Source organism: Malus domestica, chromosome 14, assembly GCF_042453785.1.
Source record: "Malus domestica chromosome 14, GDT2T_hap1".
NCBI classification, from domain to species: Eukaryota; Viridiplantae; Streptophyta; class Magnoliopsida; order Rosales; family Rosaceae; genus Malus; species Malus domestica.
The window spans coordinates 30,726,781-30,731,820 of NC_091674.1; the positions used below are offsets into that span (position 1 = coordinate 30,726,781).

At 34.8% G+C, this 5,040-nt stretch overlaps 1 long non-coding RNA gene across 2 annotated transcripts; it reads right to left on the reverse strand.

Annotated features, from left to right (window-relative positions):
- Window positions 1–909: 909 nt before the first annotated feature.
- On the reverse strand, window positions 910–4,422 carry LOC103455628 (uncharacterized). 2 transcript variants are annotated; one of them, XR_532168.4, is made up of 4 exons: window positions 4,187–4,422; window positions 2,359–2,564; window positions 1,477–1,567; window positions 910–1,119 (listed from the first exon to the last, which is right to left on the reverse strand). It is a non-coding gene; the product is annotated as an uncharacterized lncRNA (long non-coding RNA). The 2 variants fall into 2 exon arrangements; XR_011575611.1 differs by lacking the exon at window positions 2,359–2,564 and having other exon boundaries at window positions 3,132–4,422.
- Between the last annotated feature and the right edge of the window lie 618 nt (window positions 4,423–5,040).

Below are 5,040 nucleotides of genomic sequence, written 5' to 3' on the forward strand. Positions count from 1 at the left end.
CTTGCATATAATAGGACAACCAGATAATTGTTAATTTTTTTTTATTAAGAAGAGACGGATTGAATCTGCACCAAAATGCATAAATATAATTATTTTTTATTACTGCAATGAAGCACCATCTTCACCAAGTAGTTAACTTCCTAATGGATATGATGGGTGTCGTGATATGTTTGTGAATGTCGCATATTATGCCATCTTGGAGATACTACAAAGATTTTAGTGTTATTAGTTGTGCCCTACTGCCTGCATGGGTAAATAGTAGTACTCAACCAAACTCAACAACTGCAGAATTATATGATTAAGATTTCCGTACGATTTTCAACCATAACTCTCTGTGTGATAACGAATGATATTTTAGGTGAGTGGATGAAAATTGATACCTAGCATGCCTAGCTATTATCTCAAAGCCCTAATACGAGGCACAACTACAAGTAGTATTTTTTGTTTTATTGAGGAAATATTTTGCCCACTTTTTTTCACTTCTTGCACAATTTTTTCTTTAATGTAGACTAGATGGTTGAGTAAATCAAATTCACTACAAAAAAAATGGACACTACACACATTAAATTATTTGTGCCCGTTGAGGCCAAAGGGCACCAACATATGTGCCCATAGACCAATGGCAACAGTGCAGCAACTATTATATTGTATGTGCCCTCTATGGGCGTCACCTTTGATGAAAGGGCACAATATGACTTTTTGTGCGCAAACAGTTCAGCACAAATATATGTCTTTTTGTGCCTACATTTTGACAGTCTGTCAGACAATCTAACAACCACCTAACGGGCACTTTTTTGAAATTGTGCCTAATAAGCTGTATTTAAAAAGTTTGAAAAATCAAAACAAGCTACAAATTGAAATTTAAGCAAAACAAAAGATTAAAAATTTCATAAAATGAAAACCAACGGCTTTAGCTGTTAGAATGAACCAAACATTAAAAGTGGAATATCATTAATGAAAGTATACAAGTATTCCTCATAAAAAAAAAACATGTGTACTTTAGCCAGGCAAAACTGATATATCCAACAGAACTTAAGCAATCCATGCATCTCTACATATAGCCAGGCAAAACTGATTTCACCTTTTTTTTCCAACTTGGTGGATAATGCAATCATCTTCCTGAAATCCAAACCAAAGGGAAAATGAAAATAAATTGTTAAGGACCTATTTCTAGTGATGTTCAAGGACCAAAACTTTCAATCGGCATTGAGAACTCACAAGCACTGACGCATTGCTACTTTGTAATACTAAATAACAACGAACAAAACATGCAACTTAAATGAGCAGCTAAACCATCATTACTAGCAAACAAGATGTACAAAACAATACCAGTTTGGACAATCATTTAGCTTAGGTCAAATGCAATGAGATAAATCTCAATGTTATGACATTAATTTCTAAGAAAGATAGCAAATGCTAAAAACCTTATAGGATCTGCAAAGCAGAGTCTAATAAATAAGTATTTTGAAATCTAACCTTGCTTATATTCCCCAGTTTTGCATCTCATCCAATCTTTGCTCCACAAACAAACTAATCCGGATGATATGTGTGGTATTTGGACCTCTCACTGCCAAAGTCATGAATAGTACAAAAAATTAAAACGATGGATCTAATTCATCAACTTTAATCAACAAACACTACATGTAAATGTAGAACTACAAATATTTTAAACATGTAAATGTAACTCATGGATAACAAAAATACAAAATTAATCTACAAAAGCAGAAAGTGGTGAAACAATTTTATCAATTTCAAATCGAGATCAATCCCGACAAGAACCAACATAATCAGCCAATAATGCATATGAACCTTTGCCTCCTTGAATCCATGGGACCTTACAATGTGGGAACCCAACTGATTTTTTAGCAAAAGAAGTGTCATTTCTTTGATTTTGGAGTAATAGTTGTTTTTTCCTGTCAATTAGTTGTTTGTTTTTTTTTAATTAGCTTATGAAAAAATGGCTTTAAGGATAATGCAAATGAGGCATCTTTCAAGGGGCACATGGAATGTGTCTCCCACCATTTCAATGACTTTTTTTTTATTACTTTGATCTTCTACATCTCTCATCTCGCTTCATGAATTTCATTTACAAATTTCTCATTAACTAAGGCCTTTAGCATCATGCCCTTTTTTTTAGTAATCATATATTACAATTTACACTTGCTTAAATGATGAGTTTTATTATAGTACTAATAGTTATCTAAACTTACCACATGATGACTCACACTTTTGCCTAAAATCTGATAAGACTGCCTTAATATGTAAACCTAAGTGGAAGATTTCTATAAAGTGAACTCACACATTTATCTTTGGTAGATGAAGGAATGAATGGAAGAAGATAACCAACTTCTGCACTACCTGTATGATTTGTTCATGTGATTGATCATGGGTAGTTTAGCCAGATCACAAAACTCAATCCATCGGAGTGACATCGGATTACAGTTTAGGCCTCCTCTTACACCGTCTGTCACAAGCCAGATGCTTGCATATGAACCTTTGCCTCATTGACTCCATGGGACCTTACATTGTGGGAACCCAATTGAGTTTTTGGCATATTTCATTAACTGGAAAATAAAAAAAAATAAAAAAAATAAAAACACTGTAATTATCATGTAATCGTATCTTAATCTCACTGCCATTTCAAATTAAGGGAAAGAAAAAGTTGAAAACCACCTGAGTCAATGAAATATCTTGTAATCATACGACATGGAAATGAATTTAAATAATTAAATTAAATTCAACATTTTGGCCTAATTGATATTGGTCGAATATTTCCAATCTTTCTTTCCCCGGGGAAACACAAGCGACTACATGGAATTCTATTTTATTTATTTTCCTTCATCTTCTAGGCAACCAAACCAAAAAACTTAAACAATAAATGCCCGAAAAGTTGACAAAACAAGCTACAATTAGTTATAAACATTAAAAATTAAATGACCAATTTAATACAAGAATATTACATGCGACTAAACTTTGAAATTCCGAGCATTCTCCAAGCGAGTAAACTTTGACATGCATACACAAAAGGGAATTAAAATTCAAAATCTAAAATGGATCCCAAAACTGAAAGTTTTTATTTTAGAGAAGAACTTATACTGGAGGACAACCCACTAAGAGATGATCATCTTGACCTCTAGGGTCGAGGTCCAATTCTACCAGGCTTGGCCGAAAACTAGCCAAAAAATCTGTGGTCACCGTTTCTTAGATATGAAATTGAGGAAATCCGGCTATGAATATGTAGAAACTAGGGCTGGGTTCGGTTTAAAACGGTTCGGTTTTTTGCCAAAACCGAAACCGAACCGAAATTTCGGTTCGGTTCGGTCCATTTTTTTTCGGTTCGGTTTTTTTCGGTTTCGTTTTTTTTCGGTTTTTTTTTTTTTTAATGATGTAAATGGAAGGAATAAATCTCCCAGTTCTCATATATCAATGGAGCCTGCTCCACCCAGCATCGTCTTCCATTACCTCTTCTACATCACAAATCTCTAATCCTTTAGTTAAGACTTTTCTAGCCTCTTCCCAATTTTTTCTTCTCCAAAAGTACAAATCATACAACTATTCCATCATAAACAAAATAAGAGACGCAAAAGAATTTAATTCCCTTTTTAAGACTACACAGAGGAAGAACCATATGAAAATCCCAATGGGTCTTTGCTAAAACTTTACAAAAAACCGAAAAACTTGAACTCAGCAATTTTAGGTACTAACCTTTCACCTTCATGCATTTTCTCACTAACCAAACATATACATTTTCTCACCTCAAAATCCCGAATATATTCAAGTAATTCAACTACTTATGATCAAGCAGATAGAGTTCAAATTTTCAAAACTTAAGCAAATACAGAAACATATATTCTTCAAGTACATCGCCAGGATTCAAAATTCTAAATATTTAAAATTTACAAAATCATGAAATAATTCAACAAATTAAGATGCAGATCGAAACAAAAAAAAAAAAGCAAATAGGTTCGTCTAAATGTCATAATCGGACTCCAATATCGCATGCCCAGTGCCCACATTCAAATTCCTAGTCAAGTCCACAATAGATCTAGAAAATTCCGAAACATATTAAAAGAAAAATACAAACTTTTTCACCTTAAATTACATAAATTTCAAATGGGTAACCATAAAATCGCCATGATCATAAAATTAAAAACCCATGAACTGACAAATAAATAAAACCCACAACCTTTGCTGCAGCGAAATCGCCATGATCATCGCAAGCTCTAACAGTTCCTCTTTTCGTCGGGTCTCGAAAGGGGCGAGGGAAAATCATGATTTGGAAGAAGGAATCCGTGAGGAGGACATGAGAAGACTAGAGAGAAAGTGATTTGGAGGAAGAGAGGAAGGAGAGGGAGAGGGAGAGAGAGACTGAGGAAGCAGCGGACGGAAGAAGTGTTTGAGATCTGAAATGAAATGGGAGTGAGACGGCTAGGGTTTGTAAAGTTAAGAAATTTTATAAAGCATTAAACATAAGAAACCTATAAATATATTACTGGTACAATTACAACAACACAAAGCCTACAGTTAAGTTGGCTAGCAGCACCTTACCCCAACCCGCAGGTCAGGGGTTCAAACCTTGATGCGGCCAACATGTTTTTTTAGTATTTATATATGATTTTTTTTTCGGTTCGGTTCGGTTTCCGGACCTCAAAAACCAAAACCGAACCAACCAAATTCGGTTCGGTTCGGTTTGGCAGTTTCGATTCGGTTTTTTTCGGCCTCGGTTCGGTTTGGTTTTCGGTTTTTTTCGGTTTTCGGTTTTTTGAACCCACCCCTAGTAGAAACTAACTTGGGGGTTGGGAAAAGGATAGAAAAAGGATTTTGGAGGTATAATTTAACGGTCGTTGGTGATCGGGGGACGGCGGTGTTGTTGCGTGCAGAAGAAGGGGAAGAAAGAGGATACGGGCGGGGGAAGATAGGTGGTTGAGGACAAGGAGAGTTTGAGAGAGAGTGGAAAGAGAGAGAGGCGTTAAGTAGACTAAAAGTAAATCTAAAGGATAAAAAAAAAAATTATTTAAATATATTAAATTAGAGGGCACA